We start from the raw sequence: 18,346 nt of genomic DNA, 5'->3' as shown, positions 1-18,346 counted from the left end.
CTTCAGATATTGTGTACAGTGGGATCCAAACACTAGTTACGGAATCTACAAACCCTGTTTCCATATGGGTTGGGAAATTGTGTTAGATGTAAATATAAACGGAATACAATGATTTGCAAATCCTTTTCAACCCATATTCAGTTGAATGCACTACAAAGACAAGATATTTGATGTTCAAACTCACTTTTTGAAAATAATAATTAACTTAGAATTTCATGGCCGCAACATGTGCCAAAGTAGTTGGGAAAGGGCATGTTCACCACTGTGTTACATCACCTTTTCTTTTAACAACACTAAATAAACGTTTGGGAACTGAGGAAACTAATTGTTGCAGCTTTGAAAATGGAATTCTTTCCCACGCTTGTTTTATGTAGAGCTTTAGTCGTTCAACAGTCCGGGGTCTCCGCTATCGTATTTTACGCTTCATAATGCGCCACACATTTCCGATGGGAAACACTTCTGGACCGCAGGCGGGCCAGGAAAGTACCCGCAGTTTTTTACTACGAAACCACGCTGTTGTAACACGTGGCTTGGCATTGTCTAGCTGAAATAACGTTGCTTGGATGACAACATATGTTGCTCCAAAACCTGTATGGACCATTCAGCATTAATGGTGCCTTCACAGATGTGTAAGTTACCCATGCCTTGGGCACTAATGCACCCCCATACCATCACAGATGCTGGCTTTTGAACTTTGCGCCTATAACAATCCGGATGGTTATTTTCCTCTTTGTTCCGGAGGACACCACGTCCACAGTTTCCAAATATAATTTGAAATAAAGAATCGTAAGACCAAATAACACTTTTCCACTTTGCATCAGTCCATCTTAAATGAGCTTGGGCCCAGCAAAGCCAGCGGCGTTCCTTGGTGTTGTTGATAAATGGGTTTTGCTTTGCATAGCAGAGTTTTAACTTGCACTTACAGATGTAGCAACCAACTGTAGTTACTGACAGTGGTTTTATGAAGTGTTCCTGAGCCCATGTGGTGATATTTTTTACACACTGATGTCGGTTTTTGAGGGATCAAAGGTCAGTTACCATAAATTGATTAACATGGACCTGACTTAAACAAGTTGAAAAACTTATTCGGGTGTTACCATTTAGTGGTCAATTGTACAGAATATGTACTGAACTGTGCAATCTACTAATAAAAGAATCAATCAATCAGTCAATCAATCAATCAAATATCATCGCTTACGTGCAGTGATTTCTCCAGATTCTCTGAACCTTTTGATGATTTTACAGACCGTAGATGGTAAAATCCCTAAATTCCTTGCAATAGCTCCTTGTGAAATGTTGTTCTAACACTGTTCAACAATTTGTTTACAAATTGGTGACCCTCGCCCCATCTTTGTTTGTGAATTACTTAGCATTTCATGGAAGCTGCTTTTATACCCAATCATGGCACCCACCTGTTCCCAATTAGCCTGCACACCTGTGGTACAGTATGTTCCAAATAAGTGTTTGATGAGCATTCCTCAACTTTATCAGTATTTATTGCCACCTTTCCCAACTTATTTGTCCCGTGTTGCTGGCATCAAATTCTAAAGTTAATGATTATTTGCAAAAAAAAAAAAAACGTTTATCAGTTTGAACATCAAATATGTTGTCTTTTTTTTAGCATACTCAACTGAATATGGGTTGAAAATGATTTGCAAATCATAGTATTCAGTTTATATTTACATCTAACACAATTTCCCAACTCATATGGAAACGGGGTTTGTAAATACAAAAATACAATATTTCAATTGCTCTGATGTACATTAATTACAAGACAATGAGTTGCACAATAAGTTACAGTAGTTATGGTAGATGTATCAGAAGTACAGTAGTCAAATACAATACCAGTGCAAGATCAAATATTATATACAGTATCGGAAGCAACAAATATTAAGGCGTCTACAGTTCTTTGGCAGTTGAGTAGTGACAGTAGTATGAACAAACGTAATGGAAAAGTATGACTTCTTTGTACTCTTGTTTTTACATTATTTACAGTCATTGAATGAACAGTATTGTAGTCCGGTAATTACAGTGGTAAGTAAAGTGATTCTTGTGCGTGAGATTTTGTGCAATTGTGATAGTGTTAACCAGCAATGCAGGTGAGCAGTGTGGGGATAGAAGTTCCTCCTGAGTCTGTCCGTGTTGGCCATGATAATCCGGTAGTGCTTGCCTGACCGAAGCAGTGAGAAGAGTCAGTTGCTTGGGTGGCTAGAGTCCTTCACTACCTTCTTGGCCTTGGATCTTCACCGCCTGGTGTAGATGTTGCAGATGGTTGGGAGCACACCTAATGGTGCCCTCTGCTGATCTGGCCACTCTCTGCAGTCTGTTGCGGTCGTGTGCGGTGCTATTCCAAAACCAGGAGGTGATGTTTCCAGTCATGACATGCTCTGTTGTGCATGAGTAGAAGTTTCTGAGGATTTTGAGGTTTAGGTTGAACTTCCTTCGTCTCCTGAGGAAGTAGAAACGCTGTCGTGCCTTTTTTACCACGTTGTCTATGTGTGTGGTCCAGGACAGGTCTTCTGATATTGTCACTCCGAGGTATTTGAAGTTGGTCACTCTCTCGACTGGTGTCTCGTCTATGCTGAGGGGACTGTAGTTCATTTTCCCCCGTCTCCTAAGATTCACTATGACCTCCTTGGTCTTGCTGGCGTTCAGGGCGAGGTGGTTCTCCTAATACCACAGTGCCAGGTTCTTTACTTCACTCAGGTAGGCCGTTTCCAGGGATCAGGCCCACCACACCTGTGTCGTCAGCAAATTTCACAATGGACTAAGTGATGTTTTTAGCCACACAGTCATGTGTGTAGAGCAGAGGTGGGTGGTAACGCGCTACATTTACTCCGTTACATCAACTTGAGGAACTTTTGGGATAAATTGTACTTCTAAGAGTAGTTTTTATGCAACATACTTTTATTTTTAGTTGAGTATATTTATAGAGAAGAAACGCTACTTTTACTTCGCTCCATTTATCTGCAATCAGGTTGCTACTCGCTACTTTTTTTTAATCTATCTGTTAATGCACGCTTTGTTTGTTTTGATTTTGTCAGTGTAGTATTTGTATTATAGAGGGTCCGGTAGGCGGAACCCTCCTGTTTGGGGCAATACTTCCAGTGGGAACCTTTTGTGTGTTGCACTTCTTCCGGAGCACAGAAGTAAACTACCCACTACTCTTCAGCCTGGTGTCGGCGCCCATTCATTCCAAAGTGTCAAGATACTACATTTGTCGACGAGAAAATCGGTGAACTTTTGGAAAGCTGTTCGAGGGGAGGACGGCGGAGAGTTCTAAGACGCGGATTGCAGAAGATGTCGGCCAGCGAGTGACAGGAGCGACTCGGTTATGCGGAGATAGCATCGGAGTGCTAACGGCGGAGCTAACGCGTGGAACCGGACCACCAGTAGCGGTGACGGGATGGCCGCGGGTCTGGTAGGAACACTAACGCCGTTTGACAGCCAAGATCTGAGTTGGGAAGAGTATAGTGAGGTGCTGGGACAGCATTTTGAGGTTAATGGAATCGCCGACGCGGGAAAAAAGCGGGCGAAATTACTTTGCTCCGTTGGCGGGAAAACGTACAGTTTAATGAGAAACTTGCTGAGCCCGGAGAAACCGTCGGAGAAAACATTTGAGGAGTTGACAGAATTGCTTCAGTCCCATTACAACCCAAAACCCAGTGAAATTGTCCAGAGATTCAAGTTTAATTCACGGACAAGAAATGAAAACGAGACAGTGTTGGAGTTTGTAGGTGTGTTGAGGGACCTGGCGAGGCATTGTAATTATGGGGACAAGCTAAAAGAAATGCTGAGGGACAGATTAGTGTGTGGCATCAAGGATGACCGCATGCAACGTCGGTTGTAGCGGAGTCAGAGCTAACGTTCGAGAAAGCTTTGGAGTTGGTACAGTCCATGGAAGCAGCGAAAAGAGATGGGCAGAGCAGCAGCGGCTGCAGTAAATGTAAACACGGCGGCACAAGCGGTTTATGACATCGACATAAAACCTAAATGGAAGAACACGAGTGGGCAGGTGACGTGCTACAGGTGTGGGGCTGAGCACATGGCACCAGACTGCCGCTTTGTAAATGAGACATGCCATGGGTGTGGTAAGAAAAGACACCTGAGGAGAATGTGCAAGACAGCGCCCCCTAGTGACCAGCGGCGGCAAGTTAAGGGGGGAGGAAAAATGGACAAGTCAATGACCAAGAAAGTAAAAAAACAGCAAACACATTACGTGGAAGAGTCCCAAGGGGCACAATCCAGTGAGGAGGAAGAGTTTTCAATTAACAATTTCAAAGACTCAAAATTGGAAAAAGTTGACCCCATAACCACACAGTTAGATTTAAATGGACATTGTGTGGAGTTTGAAGTGGACACTGGTTGCAGTGTTACTATCCTGACAAGGAAAGAATATAGGAAGTTGTGGACGACTGGAAAAGCAAAGAAATTGCAAAAATGTGAAATTGCATTGAAGACATATACGGGTGGAAAAGTGGCAACCCTGGGGAAAGCCAGCGTAACGGTGACACACAAAGACAAAGTCAAACACCTACCGGTAGTTGTGGTAGCAGGAGCAGGACCAAACCTGCTGGGCCGAGCATGGCTCAGAGAGTTAGACATGAATTGTGTGTATGTTAAAATGCTAGACCAACCACGGCTCACTCCGGAAGAGGTGCTTCAACAGAATTAAGACGTCTTTAAGGAGGGGCTCGGAACCTGGACAGGTCCGCCAGCCAAGATATACATCAACAATGACGTGGCGCCGAAGTTCTACAAGCCCAGACTGGTACCATTTGCCATGAGAAAGAAAGTTGAAGCGGAGCTAGAGAGGCTCACAGAGCAAGGGGTAATAGAACCAGTCAAGTTTGCAGAGTGGGCGGCACCAATTGTGCCTGTGCTAAAACCAGACAATTCAGTGCGCATTTGTGGTGACTACAAGCTCACAGTGAACTTAGCTTCCAAGCTAGAACAGTACCCATTGCCAAGGATGGAAGACCTATTTGAGAAGCTCGCAGGAGGTGAAATATTCACGAAACTAGACTTGAGCCATGCTTATCAACAAGTATCACTAGACGAAGCATCAAAACCATATGTAACTCTCAACACTCACAAAGGTCTCTTCCAGGTCAATCGTTTGCCATTCGGGGTATCCTCCAGTCCAGCGATCTTCCAGCGGCTGATGGAAGGGGTGATGGCGGGCATCCCTAACGTGGCAGTCTTTTTAGATGACATCTTGCTGACCGGGAAGAGTGACCGCGAGCACTTGGAGACGCTGAGTGAAGTCCTGCGGAGGTTACGAGAGGCGGGACTTCGATTGAAACGTAAGAAGTGTGCTTTCCTAGAGAGTGAGGCCGAGTTTCTGGGTCACATTGTGAACGCCTCAGGGCTTCACCTGCAACCGAACAAGGTACAGGCCATTCAGGAAGCACGCGCGCCTAACAACATCACAGAGCTGAGAGCATATTTAGGCCTCCTAAATTATTACAATCGATTCTTACCGAACCTCTCGACGTTGTTGGCACCATTGCACAAACTGCTGTGTAAAGACATCAAGTGGCAGTGGGAAGAGGAGCAAGAGCGAGCGTTTGAGAAGTCCAAGGAACTCATGGAGTCTTCTAGAGTGCTAGTGCACTACGACAGCCAAAAAGATTTGGTGTTGTCTTGCGATGCATCGCCTTATGGAGTGGGGGCGGTGTTATCGCATCGAATGGCAGACGGGCAAGAGTGACCCATAGGGTTCATGTCAAGAACACTAACAGATGCAGAGAGAAACTACTCGCAACTAGACAAAGAAGGCTTGGCAGTCATGTTTGGCATCCAGAGGTCCCATAAATATCTCTACGGAAGGAAGTTTGTAATTTGTACAGATCACAAACCACTATTGTCTCTGTTCAATGAGATGAAAGCTGTGCCGCAAATGGCATCCCCCCGCATCCAACGTTGGGCAGTGACATTGCGAGCGTATGAATATGTAATTGTGTACAAACCAGACAAACATCACAGCAACGCAGACGCGCTGAGCCGTCTTTCCATGCCACAGAAGACCACTCACAAAGATGAGGGACGAGTGTTGATGATGGAGGAAGCAACACTTGTGTCAAAAAAAGAGGTGAGCCAGTGGACACGCAGAGACCCAGTCCTGTCACGAGTGTATCAATTCACACAGCAAGGTTGGCCAGAACAAAACACAGATGCAGTGTTCCAACCATATGCAGTGAGGCAAACGGAGTTGAGTGTGCAAGATGGTTGCATCTTGTGGGGGTCACGGGTGGTAGTGCCGCCGCCAGGCAGGAAGGCATTACTAAGCCAGTTGCATCATGGACACCCGGGAATCACCCGAATGAAAGCACTAGCCCGTAGCCACTTTTGGTGGCCCAAAATGGATGCTGACATTGAAGCAATAGCAAAAAAGTGTGATACATGCCAGGAGCATCGAAATGTGCCCACCGCAGCGCCACTTCACCCATGGGAGTGGCCTAGCAGACCATGGCAGCGGCTGCACATAGACTACGCAGGGCCATTCATGAGACACATGTTCTTGATTGTGATGGATGCATATTCAAAATGGATGGATGCATACCCAGTGCACTCGGCAACAGTAAACAGCACAATTGAATGTCTCCGGAAAAGTTTCAGTAATCAAGGATTACCAAAAGTGATTGTATCGGATAATGGTGCATGTTTTGTTAGTACAGAGTTCCAGCAGTTCCTCAGCAACAATGGCATTGAACATGTGACTTCAGCACCATATCACCCGTCTTCAAATGGCTGTGCAGAGCGGGCAGTTCAGACATTCAAATCAATGATGAAGAAAGCCAGGGAGGGCACCATCCACACCAGGGTGGAACGGGTGTTGTTTAGCTACCGCATCACACCGCAGTCAACAACAGGGAAATCACCAGCAGAATTACTGCAAGGCAAGCGGTTGAGGTCAACGCTAGATTTAGTGCATCCAGATCTCAGAACAAAAGTGGAACGGAAACAAGGTAATCAAAAACAAAATCATGACAAAAATACTACACAGAGGGGATTTCAAGTGGGGGACGCGGTGTTAACACGTAACTTCAGCTATGGGCCAAAGTGGATCCCGGGGTTTGTCACAAAGGTCACTGGGCCGGTATCCTACAAAATCATGGTAGGCAGCGGGTCAGTAGTGCGCCGGCACGTAGACCAGATCCTGGGGCGGCCAGAAGAAAGAGACACTAGAGAACCAGCGAACTCTGCGACGGTTGCAGAGCCGGCGGAGGTGCCGGGGGTCGTGCCATCATCTCCTGAACCTGGGGCTGCGATTGCGGAGCCGGTGGTGATGGTCCAGAGCGGCGTTCCTGAGGGCCGGGCGGCGGGCAGTGCAGCGCCAACAGAGGGAAGCAGTCTGGCCGTGGTGGGGCCGCCTTCTCAACAAGAAGCGGCACCGGTGCGGCGGTCACACAGGACTGTATCGAAGCCCCGGTACCTGAGAGACTATGTAGCATAATGTATTATTAGTTTTATTTTTAGTGCTGGTTATTTCCCTCCATCAGGACTGGGGGTGGAGAAGTTATTTTGCACATTTTTGAACGGTTATGAATCACAAATAGGTACGCACAATTGAATGTGTAATTTATTTAGTTTAGTGTTATGGAGAGTAAGTTTTAGCTTAAGGGGGGAGGGATGTTGTATTTGTGTTATAGAGGGTCCGGTAGGCGGAACCCTCCTGTTTGGGGCAATACTTCCAGTGGGAACCTTTTGTGTGTTGCACTTCTTCCGGAGCACAGAAGTAAACTACCTACTACTCTTCAGCCTGGTGTCGGCGCCCATTCATTCCAAAGTGTCAAGATACTACAGTCAGACACGCATTCAAAGTAGGATCTACGCATGCCTGCGTTTCACCAATCACATGCAGTCACTGGTGACGTTGGACCAATCAAACAGAGCCAGGTGGTCACGTGACCGTCTCACGTAGAACCCGACATGTTGAAAAACTTATTGGGGTGTTACCATTTAGTGGTCAACTGTACGGAATATGTACTGTACTGTGCAATCTACTAATAAAAGTTTCAATCAATCAACCAATCAATCAAAAGTGTAAAGGAAAAAAAGACACTTTTTATTTCAACCGTACTTCCCGTCAAAAGCCTAAAGACTGATCGCACAGTTCCTGTCTTCACAATAAAAGTGCCGCTCCATCGCGCCTGGGTTAACAAAATAAGAGTCTCCGAAAGCCAGCGCAAACAAACTAGAAAGCTACGGAGTTTGCCACCAATGTATTTCTTGTAAAGTGTATAAAAACGAATATGGAAGCTGGACAAATAAGATGCCAAAAACCAACGACTTTCATGTGGTATTAGACAGAAAGGAAGAACTTTTTTTCTCCTCCATTTGAAAACGTGGACGTTTTCAGCACTACTGATTCCAATCAATGCAAGTCATCAGAATCAAGTAATACACCAACTTATATTCTTGTCTTCATGAAAGATAGGAATCTATATGTTAAACATGCATGTATATTCATTAAAACACCTTTAACATGTCAACAAAAACGGCAAAATAAATAAAAATAAATTATACACTGTATATATAAATGTATGTATGTATGTATGTTGTATATGTATATATATATATGTATATACATATATATATATATATTTATATATATATATATATATGATATGTGTGTGTATGTATATGTATATATGAGGTAGATCACCTCGACTTGGTCATTTATTAAGTAATTGATTAACGTTGAAAAACTTAATCGGGGTGTTACCATTTAGTGGTCAATTATACGGAATATGTACTGTACTGCAATCTACTAATACAAGTTTCAATCAATCAATCAATCAATGCCTACTGAGCCTATGGTGCTGTTAAGTTATTGTGGCTCAATTTGCCTTATTTTTTTTAAATTTTAATGTAATATACAATATTGTTTTAGTTGCTTAAGAGATATTCCTGGATCTGAATTTGCTCATTGCTATTTTTATGTTTTTGTGCATTATTTGTTGCTGTAATCATTAAACGAACAGGTTACTCATCAGTTACTCACTACTTGAGTAGTTTTTTCACAACATACTTTTTACTTTTACTCAAGTAAATATTTAGGTGACTACTCCTTATTTTTACTTGTGTAATAAATCTCTAAAGTAACAGTACTCTTACTTGAGTACAATTTCTGGCTACTCTACCCACCTCTGGTGTAGAGTGAATCGAGGAGGGGGCTCAGAACACAGCCCTGGGGGGCACCGGTGTTGATGGTGATGAAGTGCAGTTCCCTGCTTTCACTAATTGTGGTTTGGATGTAAGGAAGTCCAGAACCCACTGACAGAGGGTTGAGTTCAAGCCCAGGGCATTGAGTTTGATGATGAATGTGGAGGGGACTGTGGTGTTGAATGCTGAACTGTAGTCTATGAACAGCATTCTCACATTGCTCCCCTGCCTTTTGTCCAGGTATGCAATACGTGTGCGATTGCATCGTTGGTTGACCTGTTTGGGCAGTATGGAAATTGCATGGGGTCTATAATGGGGGCGGGGGAGAGCCTATGTAGTCCTTGATTAGCTTCTCAAAGCACTTCATAGCTATTGGGGTGAGGGCTACGTGGCGGTAGTCATTGAGGCAGGCAGGGGCAGACTTCTTTGGAAGAGAGACATTGGTGGATTTTTTCAGACCGGTGGGGATGACCGACAGTTCAAGGGACAGATTTAATATGTCTGTGAATACCGGTGCCAGTTGGTCAGCACAGACTTTTAGGACGCAACCGGGGATGCTGTATGGCCCTGAGGCTTTCCTGGTTTTCACCCTCTTAAAGGTTCTCCTCATGTCGTGTTCTGTTATCCTGAATGCTCAGTCTCCATTGCCAGTGTCCATACCTTCTTGCGGCGGCATTAAGACTGCTGTTTGAACCTACAGCTTCAAACCGTGCATAAAATATATTTAGCTCATTTGCCAGGGAGACATCAGCATTCACCGTGGGGGGGCTGCCTTTGTCGTCTGTCTTTGTTCTGAGTGCTTGCCATACAGCTCTGGAGTCAGCCTGCTGAAATTGAAACTTCACTTTGTCCGTGTATCATCCCTTTGCCTGCTTCACTCCACATCTGACATCATAGCACACTGCCTTCTATGCGTGCATGTCGCTGGTCGCACGCCCTCTGCTGTAGGCTGAGGTAGGCGCTTTCAAAGCCTCTCAGACCGATCTATCAACCCAGATTTTCTGATTTGGAAAAAACAGTACTGTAGTGGTGGGGATTACTTCCTCAACCAGTTTACCAACAAAGTCCAGCACAGTTTCTGTATATTCGTCAATGTTGTCTGTGCCCTCGCGGAACGCGTTCCAGTCTGTACAATCTAGCGTGTCCTGGAGCGCGCTCTCTGAGTTCACAGACCAACGCTTAACTTCTTGCGTCACCATGGGGGCGTGTTTCAAACTTTTTTTATACCCTGGTACGAGCAAGATAGCGGAGTGATCTGATTTACCGAAGGCTGATAAAGACTGACTTAAAGCTGCATTTGAACTATGAGTAACAGCGGTCTAGTATATTATCGCCTCGGGTAGGACAGGTCATGTGTTGCGTTTTAAGTTTCGCCTTATTAAAGTCCCCAGCAACCACAATAGCAGCATCGACATGAGCTGTCTGGAGTTTGTTTACCTGGTCTTAGAGCTCTGAAAGTGCGGTCTCAACATTGACCTGGGGTGGAATGTATACTCCGATGAGTATGACTGATGTTAGCTCCCTTGGTAGGTATTGGGCTGAATTTGATGAGAAACTCCAGGTCCGGTGAGCAGTGTTCCTCTATCTTCTCCACACTGTTCGGTCCACACCAGTGTTTACTCACCATAAAACACACGCCTCCGCCTCTCGATTTCCCCGACGACTTGTTCCTGTCGCTCCCGTACACGGAGAAGGGCTCCAGGCCGATGGCGTGGTCTGGAACCTCCGGTGTGAGCCAGGTCTCAGTGAAACACAGGGCGTTACAGTCTCTGATGTCCCGCTGGAACGTAATCCTCGTCCTGATGTCGTCCAGCTTGTTTTCAATTGACTGGTCGTTTGAGAGCAGGATAGAAGGGAGAGGCGTCCGGCTCGCACGTTTTGTCTCGCACGTCTTGTCTCGCAGTTCCTTTTTCCCTCTCGGCTGCCAGTGGCATTATTTCCTTTTTTAACATTGAAGTCTTGTTTACCTGTGCTAAACCTGACATCTTTGCATCCTGGGGTTCAAGACCAACAGTTCCTGACAGATAAGTCATCAATGTTGTATGTCTGCTTGTCCCTGGAAGGGAATCTAAGTTCTATGCAGGTATTTGTCACTAGAATGGAAGCATAGTTATATTCAGCTATTTGTCCCTGGAAGAGAATCGGAGTTCTATGCAGCTATTTGTCTCTGGAATGGAAGCAGAGTTCTATGCAGCTATTTGTCTCTAGAATGGAAGCACAGTTCTATGCAGCCATTTGTTTCTAGAAGAGGTCCGAGTTCTATGCAGCTATTTGTTTCTAGAAAAGATCTGAGTTCTTTGCAGCTATTTGAGACTGATGAAGCTCTTTCAAGCCTTAATGCCTTGATGTTCCATCCCTGCTGGAAATAGCTTCTTGTTACACAAGCAAGGCCGTGATAAAGAGCTCCTGAGTTCGTTAAATTTTAATCATGCCAGTGAATTGTGTACCGAAGCATTTTGTATAAAGCTTACAAACAACAGCTCGCTGACTAAGATAGGACCAATGATGAAACCATATCACTGTATATAATCACTAATCAATATTGGGGGGAAAAAAAACCTTGCAAATGTTCAATAATTTATTTATTTATTTATTTTGACTTTATTTGAAACAAGTATGCATACAACATGATGCATCACACATGTGTGCATCCGTGGTACATCACACATGCATGGATGCATACAACATGATACATCACACATGTATGCATACAACATGATGCATCACACATGCGTGCATACAACATGGTACATCACACATGCATGGATGCATACAACATGATACATCACACATGTATGCATACAACATGATGCATCACACATGCGTGCATACAACATGGTACATCACACATGCATGCATACAACATGGTACATCACACATGCATGCATACAACATGGTACATCACACATGCATGCACACAGCATGATACATCACACATGCATGCATACAACACGGTACATCACACATGCAGGCAAACAGCATGGTACATCACACATGCATGCATACAACATGGTACATCACACATGCATGCATACAACATGATGCATCACACATGCGTGCATACAACATGGTACATCACACATGCATGCATACAACATGGTACATCACACATGCATGGATGCATACAACATGATGCATCACACATGCGTGCATACAACATGGTACATCACACATGCATGCAAACAGCATGGTACATCACACATGCATGCATACAACATGGTACATCACACATGCATGCACACAGCATGATACATCACACATGCATGCAAACAGCATGGTACATCACACATGCATGCAAACAGCATGGTACATCACACATGCATGCATACAACACGGTACATCACACAAGCAGGCAAACAGCATGGTACATCACACATGCATGCATACAACATGGTACATCACACATGCATGCATACAACATGGTACATCACACATGCATGCAAACAGCATGGTCCATCACACATGCATGCATACAACATGGTACATCACACATGCATGCAAACAGCATGGTACATCACACATGCATGCATACAACATGGTACATCACACATGCATGCAAACAGCATGGTACATCACACATGCATGCATACAACACGGTACATCACACAAGCAGGCAAACAGCATGGTACATCACACATGCATGCATACAACATGGTACATCACACATGCATGCATACAACATGGTACATCACACATGCATGCATACAACATGGTACATCACAATTTCCATATGCTCTATTCAACATGTCCGAAAAGGAGCAGGAGGAAGCAGAGCTTATTTAATCCCACCCCTTTTCCTTTTCATAGCAGTTGCTCACACTTTTGTTCATTTCCTGTTCTCAATTTATTCACAAGATAATAACATTAAAAATAAATATTAATTAGTGAAGTAAATTATATTTCATATGGTGAGATAAATAAGATTATATACAAAATTAATGGATAGTTGGAATAAACTCAGAATGTTTATATTTTTTGTACTTTGTAAACACTCAAAGTTTGAAGAGTTTCTTGAAGTGGATCATATTAGTGCTAAGTTTGATTGCTTTGCTTATTCCAGGAAGGTGAAAGTAGTTTTCTTTGAGGGCCACATGGCAGTTATGGCTGCTGAAGGAGGTGAGGTAACATCTGCGAAAAGGTTGTGATTTCATTGATATGATCAATCAGGTAAAAGGGAAAAGGTACTTGCTGACTTGCGTTGATAATTACAGTGGTTGGCGGGAAACAACCACCACCTAAAAAGAGGATGCAAATTCAGTAATAAAAAGGCTTGTTAATGACCTAATAGCCCGACATTGTGACCCCAAAAAGATTAGGTCAGATAACGGCACCCATTTTAAAAATGCTCACTTAACCTTGGTCGAAAAGGACCTCGGACTAAACCACAGGTTTTGTTCGGTGTACCATCCTCTTTTTAGGTAAGGTCGAGAGAATGAACAAGAATTAAAACAAATTGGCTAAAATCTGTGCACAGACCAAATTGAAGTGGGTTGACGCGTTACCATTGGCTTTAATGACCACTCGAATGTCCACGAACAAAACTGGTCTTTCACCCTATGAATTGCACACAGATCAGCCCTTCCCAGGTCCAGCCGCCCCGTGGAAGGAGGAATCAGCGTAAAACCAAACTGGTAAGTTGAGCAAATTCAGAATTATGTGCCAGTTCCTCTGTGCAGATTTGAGGATGACAGCCCACCACACCAAATTCCATTCCGCCGGTAGAGAGGGTCAAGGTCATTAACCGCAAGCAGACGGAGCCCAGGTGGACCGGTCCCTTTGAGGTCGTGGAACTGACGTCTCACTCCCTTCGGCTGGCAGATGTCAATGCCGACATCGCCACATCACCGGCCCCACTCGGTCCCCTTGCAGAACTTACAAACATAGCCTCACAGCTAGACTTATTTATTTTGATCTGTGCAGTGTGATTGATTGCGAGGGACATAGTAGCTATTATCGTGGTAGTAACCTCTATTTTTGATACGACGCAACTCTGAGCTATTGGTGTCGGAAGCAGAATACATACTCTAGGGTGTGGTGACCCTGGTGAAAGCAGGTAACCCACTACACAGGGCATTGGAATCCCACTGGCCCCTATTATTACATCAAAACTACTCGGGAAGGGATGACCTCCCAGAGGAACTTTGATCGTTCCCAGAACCCCCTCGCCCTTACAAATGCCAACATGGGTGTCATGCCCAATTGGCCCAGTCCGTTTTATGTTGTTTTAGGGGTTGACCAGACTAGTAAAGAATCTAAAGGGATTATCAAAATTAATGTCCTCGAGAGGGCGCCAAAGTATGGGTGATTGTGTTGCTTGTTCCGCTGGAAGTCCTTTTCCCCACACTTACCCCGCCCCTTTTAAGTTGACTGACACAAATGGCTCAAACTGCCTTATCTCCTTGTTTTCTGAAACCACGCCGCCAGGGTGCTATTTGTTGGCTAGTGTGTACCCTCCTGTTGACAGTTTCATCCGACTTCTTCCCTTTGTGGCCCAAAAAATGAATTACATGTGTTTTCAATTCACAGGATCCTCTTCGTCTCCCAGCAAATTGGGTGACATTGACCCTTCCTGGTGCACCACACTGATAGATGGCTCCAAAATAGGCCCTCGGGCACGGGCTGACATATTCTGGTATTGAGGGGAACACCGATTGTACATTTGAATCCCGACGTCAGCCGTTGAGCTTTGTGCTATGGTTAGACTGGTGACCCCACTCATCCTAGTGGGTACCAAATTACCACCCCCTGTAACTTCTGTTTCATCGGCCTCTTTAACTTCCTGCCAACGCCGTCATGTTTTATCTAGGAGGAGTGTAAGGGGCTCCTTTGATTTGATGAGAAACCCTGGTGGTGTTTACTTTCAGGTAAAAGGGCAACCAAGAGGGGTCCCAAGACAATATAAATTGTGGTGTGAATCCTGTGCAGGTTTCGAGAACCTTCCTAACTTTGGTGCTATTTTCCCCGTGACTGCTACTAAAAATGTAGAACAAATTAACTATGTTTTTTATAATCTGTTAAGACTGACCAACCTGACTCGTGACGTTGTTGAGAAACTTGCTGAGCAACTTGCCCCGACCTCCCTCAGGCCATCCAGTTAGGCAAAGTGGTGACTTTTGGGAATGGCTAGTTTCCCTTTCTTGACGTGGACCCCCTCCCTCTATCTAACTCCCAAATGTGACTATTATTTTATTTTAGTGTGAGCTTGCTAAGACTTTGATGTGAGGTAGGTGCTTTAGAAGTATTGTAGTTGTGTTGGGAGATCTTTTTTAGAAGATCTGAAGGGGGGACTGTTGGATTTGGTTGTCTTTTTGTTACCTAGTCAGATTTTAGAACAGCTAAAGTGTGAGCCTTTTACATTGACCTTGAATTTGGAATGTTGGAATGAAGACATAACTATCTGTTATCTCAACTGTCCGAGGTAGGGAGGAGAAGAAGAGGGGCGGGTGAGAATGAGTGAGGAGGGAGAAACCGCCATTTTAGGATTAGATCAATTTGGACCGTGCTTTGAAATGTTGTATCTAGATTGATCTCCCAAAGCGCTTTGGTTATAAAATATCAAAATGAGCAACCTCTGTCTCTGATTGATTTAAAACCAGCTTATGTGTCATAAAAGAACCTGGGGCCGTTGACGGAAGGAAGAACGGGTCAGCACGCAACACTGCCATCAGAGGGCCGCATGTAACAGTGAATATTGTATGAATTTGATTTCATTATTAATTATAGAAATTATTTGAAGTAGATTGTCATTTTATTTTTTTTTTAAACATTTTACAGTGAATGTAAAAACAGTACAACTGTTTTTTTGGGGGGGTGGTGGGGTTACGGAAAAAGCTGTCAGCTTAGTTGCCAGAATTTTACTATTAAATGCACATTGTTTTTTACAACATTATATTAATCATTCGGGTACTCCGGCTTCCTCCCACCTCCAAAGACATGCACCTGGGGATAGGTTGATTGGCAACACTAAATTGGCCCTAGTGTGTGAATGTGAGTGTGAATGTTGTCTGTCTGTCTGTGTTGGCCCTGTGATGAGTTGGCGACTTGTCCAGTGTGTACACCGCCTTCTGCCCGATTGTAGCTGAGATAGGTGCCAGCGCCCCCTGCAACACCTAAAAGGGAATAGGCGGTAGAAAATGGATGGATGGATGGATATATTAATCATGGAAAAACAGAACAAGTTCTTTTTTAAATAATGGCAACTTAGCTGCCAGTTTTTCTACCGTAATAACAAATGTCCAGTCTTTCCATTTACAGTAATACACCGTTAAAAACAACCAGAGATTTTACAGTCAAAAACTGGCAGCTCAGTCTACATAATTTTAACGCAAAAAACGGTAGTATTTTTTTATTTTTTTTTCCAATTTACAGTAATATGTTTTTCAATGATTTTAGACAATTGTGGAAGTAGGGAAACAAGTCTTTAACATGTAAATTGGTGTTTGTCTCCAGTCTTTATAAATTGGTGCAACTTTAGCTATTTTCATTTTGTTTGGGAATTTACCTGTTTGAAATTATATATTACTGATGTACATTAATGGTCCTGAGATCTACAACCTTTATCTTTTCCATTTCAATTCCATTACAATGACTGAAGTCTTAAAATTTGCATATTTCACGATTTCAACTATTTCCTCCTGTGTCACATTACTGGGAAACATTGAGTTGGGATTTCTATCTATGGTATCATTATAGTCCTCAATTTAAACTGAGTCTGGTATCCTTTCCTCCAATTTTGGTCCATTATTTACAAAGTCATTATTGAAGCTTTCAAATACTTCATGTTGTCATTAATTACATTTTCTGTATCATGTATTCTTATTACGAGCACTTTTTAATCCCTCTGTCATCCATGGTCGATTGTTCTTTTTTCGGAAGTGATCACTGATCGTGGGAGTGACACGTTAACAGCCAATCAGGTGACTGCATCAACTATCATATTTGGTTGCGCTATTTTGTTGTCTGGCGGTGGATTCTTTGCATGGAGTGAGAAGAGAAAGTACAAATGAATAAATTGTGGATAAAAAGGAAAATGTCACCTGGACAGTAAGGCACTTTTTTGGGGGAATATTTTTCAAAGGGATCGGAGTCAGACACATGTGGTCTGTAAATGATGCAAGGTGCTCGTCTCCACCAAGACTGGTCGGTCATACTTAGACTTAGACAAACGTTATTGCTCCACAAGGGAAATTGTTCCACATAGTACCTCAGTTTCAAAGGATGGAAAGGATAAGGTTGGAAAGGATAATGCAGGTATAAAGCAGACTAAAAATGTATCATAGTAGCAATATAAAATGGGACAATTACCATGTACAATATTGCAGCATATGTAACCGCTGCAGCAACAAAAAAAAATACCACACTATAACTTCCTGGTACTAAACTTGCAGTAAATATATATTCTCAGGTTTCTCTGTTTACATTTTCACACTGTTTTGTTTCACTGTATTAAGCGTTTCTTTTATTCCTTATTATTGAACCTTCATTTTAAGAACTCATTAAGTCTTCAATGTGAATTTAGAAGTTTGTTTACAATTTTTGATTGTTTTCCATGTTTTTGTTGACATTTCGTAGCGGGGATTATAATCAGAGGAATTTTAAATGTTTATTTTTTACCATATTTTTCTCCTGGTCCTTAATTTCCTTAGGCCATAAAATATATCAATTGTGGATATCGACCCATAGAAAAGACTTATATCGTGACACAGTTTTCAGCTGTATCGCCCAGCCCTACCAACGCAAATGTTTATGTCCCTGTGCAGCACCGGCACTCATTTATGGAAGTAATTAAGGAACGCAATAAATGCAATTAAGTGGCCGCATGTAATTGTGTAATAAACTCCAGGGTGCAGCCTCATTGCAAAGTTTAAATTCATGTGCTTGCCAAGCACATACAAGTCCGCCGGGATCAAATAAATAGAAATGTTCAATCATATAAATTTTAATAATGTGTAGACGGGCGGTTGCCTCATTTTTTTTTTCCCCCCCGGTCCCAAAAGAGTTGAAAGGGTGTAAATATTTGAGTACATAAAGTGGAACAAATTAATTTTTCTCATGTTTTCACATGCATACAGTGGACCTTGTTGAATTATTAATCATCCATTTGGATATAACATTCAGGACTCGCATGGGCGCAGAAATGCCAAATATGTTGCGATGGTGGAAGTTGTCAGGGGAA

The 18,346-nt window shown here is 43.3% G+C and overlaps 1 pseudogene; it reads left to right on the top strand.

Annotated features, from left to right (window-relative positions):
- The first annotated feature begins 3,406 nt into the window (after nucleotides 1–3,406).
- LOC133556902 (uncharacterized protein K02A2.6-like) lies at nucleotides 3,407–10,626 on the top strand (annotated as a pseudogene).
- Nucleotides 10,627–18,346: the final 7,720 nt, after the last annotated feature.

This window comes from Nerophis ophidion, linkage group LG07 (genome assembly GCF_033978795.1).
Source record: "Nerophis ophidion isolate RoL-2023_Sa linkage group LG07, RoL_Noph_v1.0, whole genome shotgun sequence".
Classification (NCBI taxonomy): Eukaryota; Metazoa; Chordata; class Actinopteri; order Syngnathiformes; family Syngnathidae; genus Nerophis; species Nerophis ophidion.
Note: the sequence above shows the minus strand (reverse complement) of the source record. Positions and strands in the feature narration are given on the sequence as shown.